The sequence below is a fragment of the Aethalodelphis obliquidens genome, unplaced genomic scaffold, assembly GCF_003676395.1.
Source record: "Aethalodelphis obliquidens isolate GAN/ISIS:26980383/991018 unplaced genomic scaffold, ASM367639v1 scaffold10, whole genome shotgun sequence".
In the NCBI taxonomy this organism is placed as follows: domain Eukaryota; kingdom Metazoa; phylum Chordata; class Mammalia; order Artiodactyla; family Delphinidae; genus Aethalodelphis; species Aethalodelphis obliquidens.
The window spans coordinates 42,522,343-42,537,318 of record NW_020837954.1 but is presented as its reverse complement, the minus strand read 5'-3'; the positions used below and the strand labels follow the sequence as shown (position 1 = coordinate 42,537,318).

Sequence of the window (14,976 nt, the reverse complement as noted above, 5' to 3'; positions counted from 1 at the left end):
CGGAAGGTGAGAAACTGGGGCATAATCAGCTCTGGCCTCACAACTGGGTTTGGGGATGAGAATCTCTCACTCTCTGAAAACAATGCTGGGCAGAAATCACTCAGCGTTTTTTCCTCTCAACATGTGTATACACAGAACAGGAGCCCACAGCGAAGCTCAAAACTGATTTCCCACCAAGTGTGGCTTCAACTCACCCATTCAGCCGCACAGACAGGCAGCTAGTTGAGGAGCAGGTAGGAAGCCACCAGCAGTACCAAAGTGGTGTGGAAACAGGCCTACCCCAGAGAAGCTGAGCGTCCTTGTGCTGGCCTTCCAGGACAGAAGGAGGAGGGCTGGGAGGCTGTCGGCGTGGACTCCAGCAGCAGGGCAGTTAACAGAGAAGGCCAGACTGGAGGAGCTGAGAAAACTGAACCCACAACAAAGGCAGTGGTCAGGAGTCCACCACCTGACAAGCCAGGAGGATGTGAAAGAAAAGCAAGAGGAAACAATCCCCTCCCTTTTGTCAATCTGGATGCGGTCCATCTGCCTTAGAAAGTAGAGGAAGGATGTGGCCCTAAACTGGCCTCTCCCCTTCTCGGACAAACTGACCCTCAATAATCTCCGCTGTCCAGACCAGCAGCATGTTTCACATCCGGCACCTGGCCAGTGCTTCGTGTCTGCCCATCGGTGAGACCTCCCTGGTTTGCTACTTGGGCCAACAGGCCACACCAGCATCACCATTTCTGCTGCTAACTCAGCCCTTGGCCTTAAGACAGGACACTTGTCCTAAACTACTCTGTGCCTCACATTCTGTAACTTTAAAGTGGGCGTCACTCCCACCTCACTTCCAGGGTAACTGAGACGATAATAGCCAGTAACAGATAATATTTACTGAGCACTTACTATGGGCCAGGTACCAGGCTAGCTGCTTTCCATGTCTCCTCCAAACCCCCCTATGTAGTAGATACTGATGTTAACCCCCATTTTCAGTTTAAGAACTGGGGCTTAACAAAGAAACTTATCCGAAGTACACAAGCCAGACAGAAAATCTAACACTACAAAAAGCAAGGGTCAAATACTAATTAATACCACTTCTTCCCCAAATAAACTGCCGTGAGTATCTTTTACTTGACAGACACTGAACCTAGTGTTTTAACTATCCCATTTTATTTGGTTTTCATAACAATCCCATGAGGGGTTACTTTTCAACATAATTTTAATTATTTAAGTTATACATGCCAATAGTGAAAATTCAAATGAAACAAAAAGAAAGTTTAAGAAGCTATAGTTTCCTGTTACCCTTTATCACCCCAGAATTCCCACCCCAGGTAATCATTAATATTCTGGTAGCTACCCCTCTACAGACAGGTAGTGGTAACATTATCACCTCCATTTTACAAGTGATAAAACTGAGCATCTGAGAGGTTAAATTTGCTCAAGGCCATACAGCTGGGAAGTGGCTGAGCTGAGACGGGAAGCAGGGCGAGGCTGATCCCAAGGCCGCTCTCCTCCACTGCCTCCCACTCAGTACCCACTCCTCGAAACAATCGTCCATTTTCATTCACCATAGGAAAGGGGGAAGCTCTGCCTGGCCCACAGCCAGTCTCATTTCTCCACTTTCCCAACCAAATGGAAAAAGCAGACAGGCTGTCCGAGCACACCCTGCCCCAGGAACATTGGCACTGCTTTATGTTTTTCAAATCTAAGCTGTCCTGGATGAGGCAGGACCTTCACCTCCAACCTCCTCACTGCCCAGGCAGGCTCATCTACTGCCTCTGAAAGTAAGGGCAGGACAATGGGGAAGAGGAGGTCAAGCCAGGCCTACAGGAGACCTTGGATCCCCCTGTCAGCAAAAAAGGACACTCTTCAGGGAGCTCTTAGGAGTATTGAAGCGAAGACAGTCCACCTTTGGAAACAGCTGCGGGGGGCATCTCAGGAAGGCCCGGACCCACAGTTGGTGCCTAGAGTCAGAACACACCTGCAGAAAGACAGAACAAGACTGCAACCATGCTGATACAGACTGCAGAGCCCTCAAAACCCCCATCACAGGGCCCTGAGAGCCCAAGGAACCTAGAATTTCTGCTCTGGCTCACCCCCAAATGGACCTCTAATAACCTGAAAACTGCACAGGTTCCTAGATACCAGGGCTTTGCCCCTGTGGCCTCCCTGCTCCTCCAAAAAATAAAAGTAAAAACCTTCTCAGACTATATGGCAATGCTTTTTCCTTAGTTAGGAGACGAAATTTGCCCTTTCTAATTACACACACTTTCACATCTCTGTCCCATCAGTACACAAAAACATACCGACCTTTAGAGTACCTATGCTGAGATGGGGGTAGGGACGAGGAAAGGGGTTGTTACATTGCCTTCCACACAGAAGTTAAAATTTATCAAGTCTGCAATTCCAAGAGCTTTCCTATTCCCCAGCAGCATACCAATGTTTGATTCAGCCTCAGCCCTGGCTGACTCAGCGTCCCTAGTTACAAGCACAGTGGATGCTAAATGTCCACTGGTTACCAAAGGCCTTGGCTTTCCCATTTGTAAAAAGGGACTGAAACCTTCCTCACAGTAATTATCTGATTTCCTATGTGAAAGCACTTTGTAAAATAAATAAATCTTTATTGCTATTAATATGAATGCCCAACCTACATAAGTAAATGAAGAGGAAACTTAAACCACCCCTTCCCTCCTCAAGGGGTTTGACATCTATGAGGGGAAAAGATTAACCAAAACAACAATTCAACAATTCAAAACCTTGCTTATACTGTGCTGCAAAGAATCCCTGTGGGGAGATGATTATATGGGAAAGAGCATCCAATACTTGTTCAATTAATAAATGAGTTCAGATGCACTGCTTAACAAACATCTACTTGTTACCATCCACAGAAAGTTGTACCAACACCAAAGGCTCTGCAATCTGTTCATTCACTGTCACTCACACACACATCCCAAGAAAAACCATCAGCGTTTGCAGAGAGCAGCCCTTCTTTCAAAGATGTGATTTTTCAAAAGCATTCACAGACCTTCAAATGAGATGACCCACACAATTATACTCTGTAATTCCAGGAGCAAAAGAACCGCCCCCAGAAGAGCTCAGTTCTGGAGAACAAACAGAAACAAGCCATCCTGTGTTAACTACTTCCTTGCCTGCAACCAGATTCACAGTGGATAACATATATATATGTAAAAAAGGCCAAACCAGTAGATGCACACATGTAAATTTGCTTTAGGGTATGACTGATGCCTCCTGTGGCTTTTAAAAGAATGACAGAGTTTTCCAGAAACAAAGACCTGCACTTGAAAATTAGAAGGGGTGACTCTCTGGTCTCGGATCAAAATTCCTAAGGGTTCCTATAGATTGTTTTTGACTGGCCTTGCTAAAACATTTTGGACAACAGCCAATACCCTCTCTTTGCTTCTCCTCCTCCCACCTCCATGGTTCCCGAGCTGTCTTCTTTTCCTGCCACCAGTCAGAGTAAACTTGGTAAATGTTAACAGCTTTTTATCACCTTGTTTCTATTTGGTTTTCACTCAAACCAAGCCTCCCTCCAAATGTTTCTTTTTTGGAATTTCATCAATAATACCACTCTTACATTCCTTGTCATCAAGGCTTATGGACTCAAGGTCACCTTGCCCTCTCACCCTTTTTACTTTAATCCTCTATACCTGGTCAATCCTTCTCAACCAGCTGAGTATAAAGAAGTGGACAAGACAGTCACTGACCTCAGGGAACTTCCAGTCTCAGCCTAGAACCTGAGCCTACACGGAGATGGCTTACCCACAGAGGTAAAACATACGGGGATGTGCTTTTATTGGGACCCTTATTTGTGCCAGTAGTGTTCTAGGTCCTTTACTGCCTCCAGCAAGTTATAAAGCCAGATATATCAGAAAGAGACACAAATTAACATATCTAAAAGTGAGGTTTGAAGGAAATGGAGAAAAAAAAAGATTCCCTAAGGAATTCACACCACTGATCCTACCTATTTCCCTTCTCCCAGTTTCGCACTGTTGAATTCACACCCGCTTTTCTCTCTAAACTAAAAAAACAAAAAAACAAAAAAAAAAAAACACGTCAGGGTCAGAAAACCTTCCCACATTAAAAACTGGTTAGTTAAGTAAAGCTGGAAAAACGGAATCCTCACACCAAACTCCTAGACCGAGCTTGCTCTACAGAGAAAGGCAATTGCTCTCTTGCTAGAGAGGCCAGGAGGAATTCTCCAAGGGTATTTTTCAAGTCCTCCTCCCTTCCAGGGTGGTTGCTGGTTTGGAGCACAAATGTCCCTGAAAAAGCCAGAGCCACTCCTTCAGAGCAGCCAAGCTGAAAGCCTGCTTTACACAACAGATTCCTCCAACGCTACTGTCAGACTAAATAAGCCGTGGGTATTCCCCCAGATTGTTAACTTCATGAGGGCAAGTGCTGTGTGCATTTTGTTCTTGTTCACAACTGCATACCCAGCACTTAACCACCACGGGCATTCACTGAATACCGGCCACACAAATGACTTGACTTCCTTCCTTCCTCTTGGTTTCTGCAGCAACCCTCTAGCCACCTCCCACCAGCCTGACATCACAGCCCAACCAGATTTTCAGCTCACAAATTATGAGAACTTGAAGGTGCATGTAAAGGGGAAAATAAGATGGACCAATGAAATCTTATGCAACCCAGAGCCTGTTTTTCTTGCCATCCTGCTGTGTAACAAGCAAAATTCCCACAGGACTGAAACGAGGCAGTAGATGGCCTTCCCATGGCAGAGTGTCTACCTGGGAGTGGATGAGAATCAAGGATTGATAAAAGTGTGCACCAGCCAACATACCATTTGTTAATTCTCTAAAAATGTTCTGAGCATGCCAACTGAAAGAACACCACCCACTGAACACCAAACTGCTCACTGGTTTTCTGGGATGGAGAAAGCTAGCATATATGACACCTCAACCCAAGAAGTCTATTTCCTTCCTGGCTGGTTAGAGACACAGTTAGAGACGTGTGTTCACACTGCATTTGGAAGGGTGGCTGACCCACATGAAATAAACCTGAGGATATCAGAACCACAGTTGTGAAGGGTTTCAGTCTGCTAGGAGGGAGGGGCCATCAGCCGTCCTAGACAGCATGTTTTCAAATACTGGGCAGTCCTACTACATCTAGGCTGCCACCAGCACCTACCTGCCACCGTCCCACCTGGGTGACCAAGACCCAAAGGGGAAAATGACTCAGGAACCACATCCCATTGGCCTGGAGTCAGGTGGTGTTTTCTAAATTGTAAGGAAGCACAGTACAGAGATAAAAGAGTTAAGCAGGCCCAGCCTAAGCACAACTCCCATTTTAAGAACAGTTCTTCTTAAGAACTGAATTTAAAGACTCAGTCCCTTTTGTACTTTCACTATTAGACTCAAAACCACAATCACAGAAGGGATAGGAGTTTGTTCCTAACGATATCAACCACATACCCTTCTGGGCTCCAATCCCCTTTCCTGGAACAGGCCCAGAGAAGAGAAGTTGATCACACTGGGATAGAAAAAGTACCAGACTAGGAATCTGCAGCCCTGGCTTCTCCCCTGGCCATGTCATCACTCAGGAAAATGAGCTCTGAGCAACCATTTCCCATTTTTCTATTCTATAAAGTGAGGCTGTAAAATGAGACCATCCTCGGAGTCCCATCCTCCCAACTCGAGCATTTCAGAGCTCTCTCTGGTCACATGCTTGGCTTGTTGTGCAAGAAGTTTTGGTAACATCTGGATACTACAGTCAAGCATTCAAATCTTCAGATAAGAGTCCTGTCTCCTTACTCAGCCTTTTGAGACTCCTAGTACTTGGGAACAGAATTTGTATTACCAGGTAGAGCCACTCCAAATCTAAAACTTTTGGCAGTGAACAGTGGCAGGGAAGTTATGGCTGTATTCATACACATTTACACACACACACGAGGGAACTTTCTGGAAAAACTGGTCCTTGGACTTGGCTCCAGGTGAAGGAACCTGAAACAGGTACAGGGGAAGATGATTCAACTTCCTAGTTTTTGTCTGGCTTGTTGGACAAAGGGCATGTGCCCTGTGTCCCATGTGTTTCTGAGGTAGAACCATCTTGACTCTCTGACCCTTAGGTGGCCTACACATGCACAATTTCAAGAGCTTCTGGGAGGGATCTAGGAGCAGGAAAAGCAAGACCAGCTATTGGTCGCGAATGCTAGGAATTCCAATTAGAACAAGAGTGAAAGGAGGCACTGCACTATTTCAGTACTGAGGCTGCTATGATGTAAAACCACCCAGGGGTAGATTAATCTGTAGAGGAAATGACACTCCCAGCAGCACCATCTGTTCCTCTTTGTGTCTGGCCTGATCTATATTTTAAACCTCGGGTGCAACTAAGGTCCACCAGTAAGAACCCATAAGAGCCGTTCTAAAGAACATTCTCTCTCAGGCCTGCGTTTAAACCACACTCACAGCCCCTCTCCCTCCCCCGCTCACGGGCTGGCTCTCTATTCAGCAAGCATGCCACTCCCCAGTCTAGCAGCAGCCTCCAAGCAGGTGCACAGAACCCTCGCGTGGAATTTTTCATAAGGAAAGGGAAAACTTCTGAGAACTATAAATTACATTGATAAGGAAGGCTCTGTGGGGTTCATGGCAACACTCTCTCCAAAAGACACAATGATGCAATTTACAACTGAGGCTTCATGCTGAAACCACGCCCCCCCCTTTTTTAAAGCAGCAGTACACGTGCACTGAATCGAGGCACTAACGCATCTGTCAACTCACTACTGTTTAAAGGTCCGCACCAAAGATTTGAAAACAATGCTACTGGAGAGTTCAACCCTCTTAAACACTATATATATATATATATATATATACACACACACACACACACACACACACACACACACACACACATATATACACACACATATATACATACACACACACGTGTATATATATACATATGTATACACACATATATATAATATAGGTATATATATGTATATGTGTATGTAGCACCTTTTCTTAATTCAGGGCAACACCCTCAACACCACAGGACCAAGAGATTTCGCTATACTGTTCTTGCCCAAACAAACTACATAACCAAGTAGAACGTTAACTCCAAAGTAGAAATATGGATGCAGCTTTTAAAATATCTCCCTGAGAAATGAGAACATATGTCTACATGAAACCCATGGGTTCATGGCAGCATTATCCATAATAACTAAAAAACACAAAAAACCCAAAAGACCATCAGCTGATGAATGGATAAACAAAATACAGTAGTATATCTAAACAACAGATTATCCAGCAATAAAGCAGAATGAAGTAGCGATATATGCTGCAACATGGATAAACCTCAGCAACATCATGCTAAGTTAAAGAAGCCAATCATTAAAGACCGCATATTGTATGATTCTATTCAAACGAAATGTCCAAACAGGTAAACTATAGAGCGGATGAGTGGTGCCCCTGGGCTAGGAGGATTATAGAGGAATAGCGACTGACTACTAATGGAGTTTCTTTTGGGGGTGATGAAAATGTTCTAAGATTAGATTAGGTAAGATTATGGTGATCGTTGGACAACTCTGTAAATATACTAAAATTCACTGCTTGTACACTTTAAATGGATGACCTTTATGATATATAAATTACGTCTTAAAGCTGTTTTTAAAAAATGTCATATGACAAAATAAAATCACCCCTCCAAAAAAAAATATCTCCTTGAGAAAACTTAGAAATAATCTAGATGTATGAGAGAGGGTATTTAAATCACAGCTGATCTATTTGATGGAATTTTATAAAGCCACTAAAAATAATTATAAAGGCTATGTGTTATTATAGGAAAATGTTTATGCTATAACATTAAATGAAAAAAAAAAAACGAAATACAAAATTGAATGTTACAAGGACTACCAACTAAAAGAAAAAGTAGAATACATGGAAATGATGTTTGTGTTAGGTTGGTAGAATCATAGTGGTTCCCCCCCTCTATTTTCCAAGCTTTCGGTAATCTTGTCCCAGCGTATTGACGATTAAAAACAAAACAAAAAAAAACCCTCAGTCTTCCCTCAGTTTGCCTTGACTACTAAGTTGTAGTAGTCTACTAAGTTGCAGACTTAGTAGACTACTAAGTTGCAAAATAAGCAAAACCACTTTGTTCTCTTTTTCAAGTTCCCTTTTTTAAACTTTCATCCACTTAGTTTATTGAGATCAACTGAGAACCCAAAGAAGGAAGAATGGGATAAACACTCCTCCTCTCCTATTCCCAGAAGCTAGTTTCATTTTCCTGGCTTTGTCAGAAACCAAAGCCAAGTCTAGCCAAAATTTCAGCAAGGAGAGTCTACACACAGGGCAACTCATGTTCTGTTCTTAAACTTCTGTGGGCGAAGGCAAGTCACTGCTGGCAGGAGGCTGGATTTGGAAAGATCAGACTTTCCCCCTCCTTAAAAAATGATAGAAAGAAAGGGGAAGCTGGGGAAAAGCCCCTATTTGTGTCTGTCCTCTGAGGTTTTGTGTCCAATCTCCAACTACAGGAGGAAAGAATCCTGAGTCATTTAATCTTTCACCACAGAAGATCCTCTTCTGAGTAGTAAATAATTGTCAGTCACCACCTCTGCCGTCTGCAAACCCACTGAGAACCTCTTACTATCATCAGGAATCCCAGGCTACCTGTCCCCAAATCAAGCAATGGGGCTCTGCCAAAAAATAATAATAATAATGGTACGTGTGTGTGGGAGGGGAGAATACATTTAAGGGCACACTGCTATCAGGTAATTTTAAGGATCCACCAACACTGGCGACAGTAACAGGGAGCTACATCTGTTTCTGCTTGAGAAAAATGCTTCAATAATATCCTGTCTCTGGAGTGCTGCATGAATTCTTGGCACGCGGCTTCAGATGCTTCAAGCGTGGCTATTTTCCTTTTTTGAGATATAAGAGCCAGGGAGGGAGAATACATCACAGGCAACACGAGAGTCTGTGAAACCCATTCAGTTCTCACCACAGTCGCTGCATTTTCTGCTCCATGAGTCTCTCACGGAGACCTAACTGTCCCCTAGTCCTGACAGCAGCACAGGTGGCCTTTCACAGCTGAAGTGACCCAACTTGGCACCACCGAGAGGCCTACCAACAGAGTGGAGACTTCCACACTCAGGTAAGAACCAGAGGATGAGAGAGCAAATAGAGGAATCCTGCTGGTTTCTAGGCCAAAGAACTAAAAGGGAAAGAAAAAGGACAGCATCACAGACACAGGTGAGCACAAGAAAAAGGAAACATCCACAGGTGCCTGACAGGCTCTGCCACTAAAACCTAACCCTTGTAAGAGGTGCCTCTTTCCGCAGTACCTCTACTATTTCAGATAAAGGTTTCACACGGATACACTGGAACTTACAGCCATCTAAGGGAACAACAGCTGCTGCCTTGAATCCTAGCCGGGGCAGGAGTGAACACATCTTGATACTCAAGGACGGTCACCCCCATGCTGTCCTGAAACTGTCATTAGTCTCAGATCCACAGCTGTTAGCACCTTCAAATACTCATCACACACACACACCCCAGCCCCAACCCTGAGCTGCATCCTTCATTCCCGCCAATGGGGAAACAGCCCTACCACATTACAGGTATCATTTCTCATTGCTCTAGTTTCCTGCAATGCGGCAACATAACTTAAAAATACTAATTTTTTAACAACCATTCCCATTAAGTGAAGCCTCACCACGGTGGGATATGTGGGTGGCCCCTAGACTGAAGCCATCTTGAGGAGAAACCAGGGGAAAGAGTCTCTATTATCATACAAGCAGGTGTCCTAATCCTCAACACTCAAGTCTGCACCACAGCAATATTTGCTTTCAAAGTTAAAAAAAAAAAAAAAAAAAAGGCACTGGGCTTCTTCCTCTCCTTGTTCCTTCCCATCTTTCTCCTACTGCTTGAGGGAATGCACTCTACACAAGACTTCCCTACTGTCTAGGTGGATGAAAGAGGGAAAATGAATCCTGCTCGGCAGCTTTCACTAGGAGATCGCATGTCAAATTTAGAAGCTCAGTAAAACACTTCATGCATGGCAATTACACAACCGGGCCTAGTGGGTCTGCAGACATTCAGGCCTCCAAGTAGGCATTTCAGGCCTGTAAACAGAAATCACATCCCTGCTGCTGCCTCTCGGTGAATCGTCCCTGAGTAAATGGGAAACTAGAGGGGAAGATAAGCACATGTGCTCTCTGGCCTTCCTTCTCTGCCTGCAAGAGGCTCTGCTAAAGACATTCTCCCCAGTTCACTTGTTTTGGTACGGAAACGAGGAAGATTACGTGGCTCACTAACTTTTTTAAAAAAATACTGTAATTCTCTGAGCCCACAGACAGATACCAGTAGTTACCTGGCTATCAGAAGAGCTAAGAATGCGGAAAGAGAGTACTAGGAAAGATTTAAAACATAAGGCAAGTTTTTTTCTGGAGAATGTAAAAGCATAGAGGAAGTGAAACAACGCTGAGTAGGAATAAAGTTGAAATAAGTTCTTACTTTTAAGAAGCCAGATAAATTATTCCCTTTGGACGGTGCATATGTGTGTGTATCGAGGGGGAGGGTAGCTAGAGGAATTGCTGCCCTGGGAACGGCAAGGAGGAAACCCCCTGCCAGGAGATGCACCATTATGTAAGAGCACAAGTTCAGTCACCACATAATGGAGACCTGCCAGGAAACCAGACAAAGTGCTGAGGTCTCTTCATCTGCCAGCCTGCATCTGTAACACCTCATTCTACCTTTCTTCCTCTTCTTTCTATCTGCCCACATTCTGGGCTTTGAGAAGGCAAGCCTCAGTAAATAAGTTGAACTGCCATTTGACAATGGGTTTGCTCTCCGGGTTTAAGCACTGCAGGGCAGAGAGGCAGGTCCTACTCTGAGCACTCAGGGACCTGTCCCCGTCTAGCTGTAGGTAAGGTTTGGTTTCATATGCCATTTCTACTACAGTACCCAAAAGACCACCCTGTGGACAGGAAGTTCTATTTATCAGGACTGGTATCAGTATTGTTCTCTATTTAATGCACTGCTCAGGACTTCCTTAAGCAGCAAATGGCCACCAATGAAAATTAACAACATAAGCCAAAATAAATTGACTTAAAAACCATGAACTCTGTAAGAAATGGCAGGGTTCTGCACTGCCATTCACTGCAGTAACCCCAATACCTAGCACAGTGCCCGGCATATATTCTGTATCACAAATACTTGTGAGTACTAAATTAAAAACAAGAATGAATGAACCCACGAATGTTGTGCAAACATACCATAAATGTGCACCTTGGAGAAAGAAATAAGGATGCGCATGATCTGAGAAAGCCTGAGGAAGTAGTGCTTTGGACAGAGTCTAGAAAGACTCCAGTTTCAATTTTACCAAATGGTAAGCAAACTAGAAATTAACAGTATAATCTAGTAGTTCAGGGTGAGGGCTCTACTATGAGATACCTTTGTGACCTTGGGCAAGTTATTTGTTTGGCTTTGCTCTCATCTGAAAGAATGAGGATAATGACAAAATCTACCACAAAAGTTTGCTATTTATTAAATGAGATCAAAAAAGTAAAGTTCTTGGCACAAAACTCAGTTCACATTAAGTCCTCAAGAACTTTCCTCTGTTATTGCTATTATTTTTTCATTATTAAATATCTCCTCTACTGAGGGGAAGGTAGATGTACTCCCCATGCCCCAAACTCTGAAAATTTTCATTTCTGGTTGAATATGCATCTAGCTAAAAATGGAAAGCCCAGAAAATTCAAAACTCAATGCCAAGTACATGTCTCTACTAGCCTCACTACATGGTGACAATTTGGGTGTGGAATTCCCAAAACAGAAAAGGTGTATGTATGCATTCACCCCATTCATACATATTTTTTAAATCAGAGCAATGAAAATAACAGAAAAGAATTAACCAGTGTAAAGGATGGAAAGACACTCTTGTCACCTCTGCAGACCTAGAAAGGGTGTAAAATACCTACGGTTTAATTGAACTGGGTAGTTTCACTGCACCTCTGTACAGAGCACACACAAGCCCAGTTAGCAAGAGCAGTAAAGCCCAGCGAGCTGCCTGCCACCAGGGGACATTCTATGGGAACAGCAGCATCAGGCCTCACTGCTGAACTTCCCTCGAACCAGCTGGAGATTTGTTCTCGACGCCTCTTTTCTCCTGGGTCTTTCGGTCCCCAAAACCACCTCCCCCTCCTGACCTCCTTACAGGTAACTTTTCCCACTTCAGCAGCCCCACAGTCACAACCCTGTGGGAGGGTCAGACCGACACCAGTATTTGTCTCTAAAAACCAGAAGTGAAAAAAGAAAGTCTACATACATAAACAGGAAGTGGTTTCGGTGCGTCTCAGCCCGGATACTAAAAAAAGTTTTTGAGATTAAAGACCAGACGAGGTGCGGGGGCTCCAGAAAGCTCCGGTGCTCGCACACCCGGGCTCCAAGGTACCCTCGGAAGTCCACCATCGCTAAGCCAACCCTGCCCCAGCGCAGGACCCGCAGCTTTAGCTGGCTTGATGAAAAAACATTAACAGTAATAAAGACAGCCAGCCTGTGACTACCTCCCAGCGACCTGCAAAATGTGGTCTCCACCGTGAATTCCGAGCCGGAGCGCGACCCCGCACGCCCGACGAGGCCCCGGCGGAGCGCCCCGATCCCGGCCACCAAGCTCCCGGCCGCAAGCCGGCCGGCCGGTCTTCCTCCCGGCCTCGGCACAGCTCCCCCCCGCCGCCCTTCCGCCCAAGCCGGCACTGGGCTCGCCGCCGGGCGTCGTGGTGACAGCCGGGCCGGCGCAGGAAGCGCGGAGAGCAGCCGACGCGGGGCGGCCGTCCGGGCTCCCCAACGTCCCTCCCGGGCGGTGCGCCGGTCCTGCGCCCCTGACAGCCGGCCGAGGGCGCCAGTGACACAATGCCCGGCCCCGCCGCCCCCCGGCCGCGGTGACAACTCACCCGGGGAACGGCGCGGCGACCTCCGGGAGGCGGACGCTCGCAGCTTCCGCGGCGCCGGGATCCGCTCCGCCGCCTGCGCGCGTCCGCAGCCCTCTTGGGTCTAGGCGAGACCCCGTGGGCCCTTGTCTGGCTGGCGCTGGCCGGCGCTGCGGGAGGAGGAGGCGGGAGGCAGGGGACGAGGATGTCGCCGGCTTAGGAGAATGGAACGCGGCGGCCGTAGCAGAGGCAACGGCAGCAGTACGCGCGTCACCGGCCCAGCTGTACCGCGCGGGCGGGGGAGGCCCGCGGAGGGGGAGGGGAAGGGGCGGGCGAGGGGCGGGGCCAGGCGCGCACGCAACCAGCGCCGGCGTCGCGCTGCCGCGACCGCCCCGCTGGGAAGCCCCGCCGGTCGACGGCTGGCAGCACGCAAGCGCCGCCGGTCGGCCCGCAAGCCCCGCGGTAGCCGAGACTGGGTGGGCGGGGGGTGTTCTTAAAGGCACCGTCACGCCAGCGCTGCTAGAGTGGACCGGGCAGTGGTACAGATTCAGACTGAGATGCCTTTGCGCTGCACTCTCCAGTTCTTTTACTATTATTATTGTATTACTTTTTGGATTATTCGGATATTATTTGGATTACTATTATTTGCAAAGAATTGGTTTACTCTCCGGTCGACAAGGCGCTTTCATTCCTGTTGCCTTCTTAGCTCAGGAATCCGTCGCCAGGCCTGTCGCTAAGCGGTACTTCTCCCTATTAAGCGGTACTCCTCAAACTATGTTGCAAAGCCTACCAACCTCAAAATTGTCCCAGGGGTGCAGGTGTAAAAATGCAGACTTAGGGTCCAACGTCCCATCATTCTGATTCGAAAAAGCTACGATTGGACTCTGGAATCTATCTTAAAAAGCATTCCTAAGGGATTCCTCAGCACACTAAAAGCACGCGACGGATCTCAAGGTTCAGAAAACTGAAGTTCAGAGTGCGGACTGGCAGAGTCCGGGCTAGAACCCCGCCACCACCTAACTTTATTTCCCATCCTGAGCCTTGCCTCCTGGGGCTATTTTCCAACATATGCTAGTTTGTGGACTTTATAGCTACAGCATCTATAAGTGATCCCACTGCGGCCCTAGGAGATACGTCCTCTGTATTTACAGGGCTTGTGACCCCTTAATGACAACAGTTTTGACTTTGTGGCCCAGGGCCTTGAACAGTGCCTGTCTCAGAGGAGCTCAATTAATGTTGAGGCGTTCCTACTTGAGAAACAGTGCCAGAGTCTGCGCTCGGACCCAGAGACTTAAGCCTCTGCTGCAGATTGGGTAAGGCAGGCTCTCCTTTCTGATGCCCTTTGGACACCCTCTCAGGGCCTCTCACCTAGCCTAGTTCTAACAGGTTCTCCGGAAGAGTGCTGTGAATTGAATTGAATTTTTGGTTGAATTTTTGAGGTAGCTCAAACAAAGCAAGCAGGGTGTCATGCCGACCCCAGTCCCGCCCGACCCCACCACCATGCACACACACCCATCCCATTCTGGGCCCCACAGAATGTATGGCTGCTGCTTCCTCTTCCATAAGCCTGTCTTTGTTCTGCCTTCTTTCCTCCTTGAGTTCTGTTAAAGAGAAAACCCACAGGCCCAAAATGGCATCACTTGTGCTAAAGCCCGTGATACCAAACCTAGATTTAATACCTAACCTAATTGCAGTTTTGACCTTCACCATAAATGTAATCAACCAGTTTGGAATCTTCTGGTCAGCACCAATGAGGTGCTATCACATAGTAATCTGTCACATGGACCCTCTCCATTACCCCAGAGGAAGAAGAGGCAATCTGCATAATAGAACCCTTGGCAGTTCTCTTCCCTCCCACCAAAAAAAAAAAGAAGACCTTCAGGCCTAAAAATTATCGTTTCTTTTCTTTTAATAATAGCTCCCTTGCCCCAGCCTTCTTCCTATAAAATCCTTCCATTTTGTACAACTCCTCTGAGCACCCTTCTAGTTGCTAGATGGGATGCTCCCTGATTCCTGAATCATTGAATAAAGACAATTAGATCTTCAAATTTACTTGGTTGAATTTTGTTTTCTAACATCTCCTAGGTCCAGACTCACTG

The 14,976-nt window shown here is 46.3% G+C and overlaps 1 protein-coding gene across 3 annotated transcripts in view; it reads right to left on the bottom strand.

The window, feature by feature from the left end:
- SUSD6 (sushi domain containing 6) overlaps positions 1 to 13,176 on the bottom strand; it is a 93,909-nt gene extending 80,733 nt beyond the window's left edge. For 2 of the 3 annotated variants that reach the window (XM_027111618.1, XM_027111617.1), the window contains exon 1: positions 12,902 to 13,176. The gene's annotated coding sequence lies outside the window, so the exon portion shown is untranslated. Of the gene's footprint in view, positions 1 to 12,525; positions 12,818 to 12,901 lie in introns of those variants that run through there. The other variant, XM_027111620.1, reaches the window with a different exon arrangement.
- Positions 13,177 to 14,976: the final 1,800 nt, after the last annotated feature.